The sequence below is a fragment of the Mauremys reevesii genome, linkage group 12 (assembly GCF_016161935.1).
Source record: "Mauremys reevesii isolate NIE-2019 linkage group 12, ASM1616193v1, whole genome shotgun sequence".
Lineage (NCBI taxonomy): Eukaryota > Metazoa > Chordata > Testudines > Geoemydidae > Mauremys > Mauremys reevesii.
Window position 1 is genome coordinate 28,700,093 of NC_052634.1, and position 8,866 is coordinate 28,708,958.

Consider the following 8,866-nt stretch of genomic DNA (forward strand, 5'->3'; position numbering starts at 1 on the left):
TCCACTGCCTCCATCACCCCCCAGCCAGGACGGGCCCCACAGCACCATGGGAGTGGTCGTGTCTCCTGCTTCCATTTCCTGATAGCTGCTGCCAGGCCCGGCCCAGACTTCCCATTTCTGGTGCGAGTCCAGAAGCAGATGCTGCCATGAGGCGGTGCTGGGAAGGGTGGTGCTGGTGTCAGGAGAAAACAGGAGGAGCAGGTGGGGTCTGTGCTCCTGCAGGGAGGTGCTGCCCTTGCTGTGAAAAGGCCCCGCCCTTAGGGGAGATGTCATCTCCCTGCCCTGCCACGCTCTGCACCAGCCCCTGCTTGTCACGGGAGCAGGGCTGGCTCCAGCCACCAGTGTAGGAAGCAGGTGCTTGGAGCGGCCAATTCAAAGGGGCGGCCCGTCCGGTATCGGGGCAGCACAAATGGGTCCTGGGCGGAAATTCGGCGGCGGATCCCTCATTCCCTGTGTTAGTCTTTGAGCTGCTGCCGAATTGCTGCCGAAGAGGAAGGGAGGGAGGACTCGCCGCCGAACTGCCACAGAAGCAGCAGTGTGGTTGAGCTGCCGCCGAAGAGCCACAGCTTGTCCTTTTCCCCCCTCCTGCTTGGGGTGGCAGAAAAGCTGGAGCTGGCCCTGCACAGGAGGAGCAGGCTCCAGTCTGCGGAGCTGCAGCAGGGAACCCCGCAGCAGGGAACCCCGCAGCCCAACGCCTGTCAGGCACCCCCGTTCTCCATGCCCCTAATCCCTGCTGCCCCCCCACCCATCAGTTATAGAACAGGAGGCAACTTAACTTCTGCTCACTGTTCCCGGTGGGACTCTAACAGAGCGCGAACCGGAGCCACTTAACTTCCATTCTCTGTTCCCTTCATAGACGCACAGTCAGAGCTCTCACAGGCTGGGCAGCAAGGAGCTGGTGCCGTTTGTCTCACCCCAGTGGATATTGCAGCCCTTAGTATAGAGGTTTGTTCTTTAAACATGGGGTCAGTCTCCTGTGGGGTTGGGTTACAGGAGAGCCCCGTGCCCCTTCCTGTGCTTCTAACCCTGCACTGTTCACCCTGCGTCCTCCCCCACGCCCCAACTCTGTGCCCCCCTCTGCACCCCTAACCCTGTGCTCCCCTGCACTCCCTCCAGCACCCCTAACCCCTACATCCCCAACCTCTGGTGCCCCTAACCCTGCACCCCCTCCAGAACCCTTATGTCCCTCACCCCTAACCCTGTGCCCCCTACACCCCTAACCCTGTGCCCCCCAAACCCTAAACCTGTGACCTCTGGCACCCCTACCCCCCAACCCTGCATCCCCTCCTGCACCCTCACCGTGCCTCCTAACCTCTGCACCCCTAACCATGTGCCCTCCAGTTCCCTAACCCCTGCACCCCTAACCCCTGCCTCCTCCCGCACCTGTAATCCCGGCACTGTGCCCTCTTTTCCCCTAACCCCTGCACCCCCTCCTGTGCCCACTTGGGGAAACTGACCTGGATGCATGGAGTAGCTGGCATTGCTGTTCGCTCCCGCCCCTGAACACTGCTCCTCCGCACATTGCTAGGGGGCTGTGAGAGAGGGAGCAAGGAGCGACATTAGGGCTCCCTGCCTCCAGGTTACCTTCCCCACCTGGGCTGCTGCTCTCTGTCCTCCCCTTATGCAGCCCAAGTGGTGGGGAAGGTGACCTGGATGCCGGGAACCCTGATGTTGCTCCTTGCTCCCCCCTCACGGCCCCCTGGGGGGCACGGAGGAACATTGGGGGGAGCAGTATCTGCTCATCACCGCTCTCTCCCCCTTCTCTTCCCCTCCCTCCCCCCATGTTCCTATGTCGGGAGGGAGCAGGGAGAAATCTGGGCACCACCCCGAGCAGCACTCCCCTGCCAGCCGGGAGCAGTTTCTGACTTTACACCAGCAGCACACACCTCTCTGCCACCGTACAGCACCGCCCTTGACCATGGTACCCCTGGGCAATTCCCTGGTGGCACCCACCCCTAAGGCTGGCCCTGGCTATGGGCTTCAGAGGGAGTGACCAGACCAGGCGGCCATGGAGAGCTCCAGCCCCTGTTCTCCCCTCCCAGCTTCTAGCAATCAGAGGCCAGGGACATGCTTCCATGCTGATGACAGGTACTGCTCGATAACAAGCCAAAGTACCTTCATATTCCTCATCTGAGTCAGATACCACCAACCGAAGGTTGATTTTCCTGTCTAGTGGTTCAGGTTCTGTAGTGTCTGCATCAGAGTGTTGCTCTTTGAGGACTTCTGCCAACATGTTTCACACCTCGTCCCTCTTGGATTTTGGAAGGCTCTTCATATTCTTAAACCTTGGGTCAAGCACTGTAGCTATCTCTAGAAATCTCACGTTATACTTTCTTTGTGTTTTGTCAAATTTGCATTGAAAGTGTTCTTAAAGTGAACAACATGCGTCAACATGTGTCATCACCCAAGACTGCCATAAAACGAAATATACGGCAGAATGCAGATAAAACCATGGAGCAGGAGACATACAGTTCTTCATCAAGGTCTTCAGTCACAACACATTTTTTTAACGAGCGTTATCAGCATGGAAGCATGTCCTCTGGAATGGTGGTTGAAGTATGAAGGCATATGGATGTTAGCATATCTGGCACGTTAATATCTTTCAACACTGGCTACAAAAGTGCCATGAGAGAGCCTGTTCTCACTTTTAGGTGACGTATATAAGACACAGGCAGCATTAGCTCTAGTAAATGTAAACAAACTTGTTTGTCTTAGCGATTGGCTGAACAAGAAGTAGGACTGACTGGACTCTAAAGTTTTACATTGTTTTCTTTTTGAGTGCACTTATGCAACAACAACAACAAAATCTACATATGCAAGTTGCACTTTAATGATAAAGAGATAAATATTTGTGTAAATATTTGTAATAAAACTATATATAGTGAGCACTGTACACTTCGTATTCTATGTTGTAATTGAAATCAATATATTGAAAATGTAGAAAAACAAAATATAATAAATTTAAATTGATATTCTATTGTTTAACGGTGTGATTAAAACAGATTAATCATGATTTTTTTAAAGTTAATTGCGTAAGTTAACTGCGATTAATTGACAGCCCTAGATTTGAATTTTTCTGTCCCATGCAGGACAAGCTAGAATATCTGTGTGCAGGGAAAGAGCCTGGGGGGAATTGTGCTGTGAAATTATTTCCTGTTCTGATATGTCCCCAGTTGCCTTTTTTGCCCTAACAGGCTGCAGCGCAACATCCATTTTTTGCTCCAGCTCATTCCGTCCTTCCAGGGGCCAGGGAAGGGAAATGGCTGCGGTGGAGCCAGTTGAGGGAGGGATTATCAGGGAGTTGCTGGCGGGTTCCCTTTGCGGGGAGAAAGGGCAGTAAATACATAGGGGGTGGGAACTTCCAGGAAGGTTGGTCTGTGTGGGAGAGGGCAGGAAATCCCCAGGGTGGGGAAAGGGTGGGGGACAGGGTGTGACAAACCTGCTGGGATTTGTTTACTGTGAGGCTCCAGCATTTCTCAAATGTGGCCACCAGGGGCTTTTATTGTGGCCACAGCCTCCTGGGCTGTAATTGAGGGAGTGCGGTGGGGCTCAGGCTTCAGGCTTCTGCTCTGGGATGGTGGGTGGCAGGCTCAGTCAAGATACATGGAACGTAGGCTGGGTGGGGAGAAGTCTGTGTAACTCAACCAGTTATTGATATACATGTGACCTCAAATATTACCAATCTGTGTCCCACACACACACACACAGCCCCCCCCCCCACAACCAACCATCTCCTAAATAGACCCTCAGTCCGGAAAGCATTCGTCCCTCATGTTGTTGAAAAGACTCACAACAAACAGAAGAATCTCAGCTTTTAAAACAATCTTCCAGCAAGACAAAGAAACTCATATCTGTAGACTCAGAAAACATTCCCAATAAATTTTAACAATATGTTGTCATGAAGAAACCAAAGTGCTAAAGAGACCTGATTTTTCAACTACTTTAAAAAATCTTCTCAAATCAGCATCTTTAGAGTGAAACTTTTCTGCTTTTCTAACCAGACAATTTCCCCGAAGAAGAGACACTGGTCCTGGAGACACTGCAATACCAGGTCAATGCATGGGGTGGACAGAGCAAGCTCCTATTCCATCCCCTTGTTTCAAAAATCAATTTAACATACAGTCCTCAAATAAAGGACCGATCAGTTATTAAACTGATAAGAACAGATTTAAAGTTTATTAGAGAATATTTACAAATAAACGATACAAAAAGTGTTTGAAGCGTCAGTTATTGTGTCATTGGGGGTAACATACAGGTTGTAGGGGGATGTTAGCGTTTGGGTATTGGACGGCATATACATATACATATACACAGTCTGTCATGTCCCCAGTGCGGGGTATACGGTGGGTGAGTTCAAGGTACAGCCAGCAAGCAGTGAGGGTACATCACTCATACAAACAGGTTATGGATAGTCGTGGGCATGAATAAATGAGCGGACTGGGTAATGATGATAGGATGACCCTCACGGGGCAGAGTTCAGTTTGGTTGGTTCAGGGCTCAGGGGATAAAGTCCAGCAGGGGAAGTCTACAGGTCACTTCAGCCCTATGGGTGCGCGAAGCCACGCCGGCTCACTCTTGGTATTGACGGTGGCTGGTGACGTGCTCTGTGTAAATGTATCTGGACCATCGAATAGCGTCCGAGACCATTAGGCATCTCATGAGCTGCGCGTAGCGACGGCCCACCCCACAGGTCCGCAGCACGCGCTCATTAAGGGGGTCCCAGGCGCCCAAGGCCCCAACGATCAGAGCGTCGGTGTAGACCTCGTAGCCCTTTGCTCGCAGGGTGTCAGCCAGGGGAGCGTACTTTTCGAGTCTGCGGGCTCGGGCTTGGCGGAAGGTCGTGGTCCTATTCTCGAACGGGATCGTCATGTCGACAAGGATGATCTTTTCCCGGTCCTCATCCGTGACGACGATGTCCGGGCGCAGCAGGCTGTCGGTGTCGGGGATGGTGGAGTTGACGGCGATCTCTCCCAGGTGCGGGGCGATGGCCTTCACCAGGCGGTCCTGGATGGCGTTGTGGCGCAGCTGCCAGGCTCTGCCGTGGGGCCTGCAGCTGCACAGGACGTGGGGCAAGGTCTCCATGGCGTACCCGCACCTCCGGCAGCGTTTGTCCGGGTTCCCGTGGCGGATGGCTCCGTTGAGGGGGACACAGTTCAGCCGGGCGCGGTGTATGAACCGCCAGTCGGCGAAACGGATGAAGCTGCCTGAGGGGAGGAAGTGGTTACTGGAGTCCCACTTGCTGGTGACCTCAAAAGCCTTGACCTGGTCCGGCTTTTTCTTCAGGGTGTCCACGTAGAGCGCGCGGATGGCGGCCTTCAGCGACCTCTCCAGCATGCCTCTGGCTCCGGGGTTGACGACGGTGTTGCCCTCCGTCCCGATATGTGGCACCAGGACTCCTAGCTCCCGCCGTTCCTCACTCCACACCCAGTGGCAGCCCAGTCGCTTTCCCAGTCGGCGCGTGGTGTTGCAGGCGCAGGTCCACAGCGAGGCGATGTCGCCCCTGTCCCAGGCGAACTCACCGTCCAGGGAGCCGTTCAGGAAGGTGGCCACATCTTGGTCAGAGGGAGCTCTGCCGATTCGCTTTGCGGTGGCAGCGCGCAGGGCGGCCGTCACGATGTTCTTTACCACGGCGTCCGGGCACGTCAGGAGGCGAAAGGTGTGCGTGACGACCGCAATGTCGCAGAGGTCTCCCATGCGGGGGACGTTGGCGCCCCCGTGTCGGTGGGCAATGTATACGAGCTCGTTGCTGGCTCTCTGGGGTAGGGACAGCCACTTCTTCACCAGCTGCCGGATGGTGTTGTCCGCCTTGTTGAGGGGCACCTTCGCCACGGTGGATCCTCTCAGGACGAAGGCGATGCAGGGGATCAGGAAGGTGTTGAGGGCATTGATTTTCTGCCATGGCGCCAGCAGGGATGCGTCGATCTTGGCAGCGTCCTGCAGGATCTCCCGGATGGTGTCCTCGGGGGTCTGCCGGACGCGGAAGCCCGTCGGCGTGCCGAGGTGTTGGTACGCCTGCCCCTCCACCAGGGGGACGATGGACTCACCCTGGATGAGGAATTCCGTAGTCAGCACCGAGTCCCTCTTGCTCCCATCGACGTGGAGGGACGCACACTTCTTGGCGTTGAAGCGGAGTCCCGTCCAGTCCGCGACTCTCCCGATGGTGTCGAGCATGCCCTGGAGTCTCTCGGGGTCGTCCGCAAGCAGGACCAGGTCGTCCACGTAGGCCAGGATGCTCACCCTCTCGCCGTGCAGGTCGAAGCCGTCGGCGCCGTCGGAGATCGCCCGCAGGAGCGGCTCCATGGCGAGGTTGAAGACGATGGGGCTGAGGGGGCAGCCCTGCTTCACGCCGCTGCGGATAGGAATCTCGGCGGTCTCTCCTTCCACCGAGCGGATGGTGGTGCTGCAGCCCTCATAGAGTTCCCGGATCAGGCGAAGGAAGGTCTCCGGCATCCTGAACTCCCGTAGCGTGTTCAAGATGTGGTGGTGGGGGATGGACCCGAAGGCGTTGGCCAGGTCGAGCCATGCTACCGTGCACTGCTCCGCTCCTTCCTGGTCGCCTGGAGGACGGTCTGGAGCAGGAAGTTGTGGTCGTAGCACCCCTCCGACGGCATGAAGCCCTTCTGGGCCGGGCTGATGGCTCCCCCGGTCGTCGCCCACTCCGTGATCCTGGCTGCCAGGCAGCTGGCGTACAGTTTGTACATCGTGGAGCAGAGAGAGATGGGTCTCCAGTTGCTGGGGTCGTCTCGATCGCCCTTCTTGTGGATGAGGACAGTCATGGCCTTCTTCCAGGAGGTGGGAGACCGGCCGAAGCACCTGCACAAGTTGGAGATGTTGGAGAGCACGAGGCAGCCGAAGTCCCGTTTCTTGAGGAGGCTGTAGGGGATGCCGTCTTTTCCGGGTGCGGTGTTCTTGGTTCTGGAGAGTCTCGCCGTCACCTCTTTAGGCGTGAAGTTGGCCTCTAGGTAGTCTGCATCGGTAACGCAGGGCAGGGGGCGGAGACACTCCGGACGCTGCGCGTCGTTCCTGGGCATGTCACCGAACACTCCGAGGAAGTAGTTGTAGAGGCGCTCGGGCGGGATCATGCAGTATGATGGGGGACCGTCGAGGACCTCTCTTACGGCCTTGGGGTGGTTTGTTTTGTACAGCTTCTGGATCCTTGAAGCTGCTGCCGGGTCGTAGCGGTGGCTGGCATTCCTTCTTCCAGTTCCTCTGGTGGAGGTGTCGCGATTTGGGACGGGTCGTCTGAAGGCAGGCCGGGTGGTCATCTGGTTTGGTGTCCTCTTGGAAGTAATCTCTGCCGACAGCTCGTGGGTGAGTCTGTCGATGAGCGGGTCGAATTCCTCAAAGGAGCCTGCCACTTGGCGCTCCTCGATCCAGGCGGCCTGCCAGGCGTGGCTGGCCTAACCATCGGCAGTCGGACCTCCGGCTCCGCGGGCGGCGTGGGCAGCGAATTGGCCACGTGGTCAACGGGTTGTCTCGCTTGCGGCTCAGGGGACCTTCCGGGTGGTTCCTGAGGCATAGCCACCAGTGGAGTAGCATCGTTACTGGTTGTTGGTGGGATCAGGTTTGGGACGGTGGGTGCGGAGGTGACACCCGGTCTTACGTGTGCAGCTGTCGTCTGGGGGGTTGCTGTAGGAGCGCATGACCTTCTGGTGGCAGGAATCGGCCTGGTGTCTTTTGGGTCTGTGTCGGCCCGTCTGACAGCGGGGTCGGGTGCTGTGGTCTGTTCGGGGCCTGGGCTCCGCTGATGGTAGCAGTGCGCGGGGCGGTCTGGGGGGTGATCCTCGTTCCCCTGACGGGTGGAGTTCGCAGGGCGGGCTGAGGAGTTGCGTTGGCACCCCTTGTGGCTGGTGACCGAGAGCCAGCCTTGGTGCCTCCAGCGGCAGGGTCTCGGGCGGCCACGCATGGCGGAGCGCTGACCCTTCTCGGGGCGGGTCGCATTGGTTGGAGGGCACTAAGACGCCTTAGTTCAGAGAGCTTCCGGGAGACTTGGGTGGGTGTGAAGGGACTCCAGTTGGTAGGGGCTCGGTCGACGTTTCTCGCTGTGGTAGTCGTCGTTTTGGCTTCAGTGCCCTGGTCCACCAGCGCAGGGGCTGGAGTGGGTTTCTGGGCAGCGGTTGGCAGGGTCGCTCTGGCTCTTCGCAGCGCGGGAGCAGCGGGCTGGGACACAGGATGGCGGGGGACCGGAACCGGAGCTGTTGTTGTGCGGGCTTTCTTGCAGCTGGCCTGATGTGCCTTGCATTTCTTCTGGGACTCGAAGGGCAGGCTGCAAAGGGCGCAGCTGAAGGCGGTGGACTGGTTGTGGTATCTCCTCAGATGTCTGGTGACCTCTCCGAGGAGATGGAAGCGTCGAGGCGGCAGGCAGATGGGGCAGATGAGCGCGTCTGTGGTGAGGGGGTATTGGAGGTAGACGGTGTCCGGGGCGGAGCAGCCATTCTGTGGAGCGTTAGGGCCCTCCTGGTCGTCTTCCATCGCACGGCTGGTGGTGGGGGGGGGCGTCCTTCAGCAGTGGCTGTGTCTCGGAAGTACTTGGGGTTCCTCCCGGGGGCTGGGGTTCCTGGGAGGTGTGGGTGTCCTGTAGGGGGTCAGGGTGGTTGTCCCTCAGCGGCGGGGGTTGCTGGGGTGCAGGAGGCGTGTCCAGCCATCGCAGGAGAACAGGGGGTCATCTCGTGGCGTCTGGGGCTCCTGGGGTGCGGGGGGTGTGGTTGGTGAGCGCAGGAGGACAGGGGAGGCGTCTCTTGGCAGTTTCAGCGGTCAGCAGTCAGGTCTCGCGGGGTCTGGAGCGGTGTGTTCGCGCGGGGGCAGACTCCTGGTTGCTGAAAAACATCAAGGGGCTCCCCAGGCGCCGCGAGTGGCCGCGGCTGGG

At 57.5% G+C, this 8,866-nt stretch overlaps 1 non-coding gene across 1 annotated transcript; it reads right to left on the minus strand.

The window, feature by feature from the left end:
* Positions 1-4,014: 4,014 nt before the first annotated feature.
* On the minus strand, positions 4,015-4,204 carry LOC120376436. Its single transcript, XR_005587314.1, has one exon. It is a non-coding gene; the product is annotated as a U2 spliceosomal RNA (small nuclear RNA).
* Positions 4,205-8,866: the final 4,662 nt, after the last annotated feature.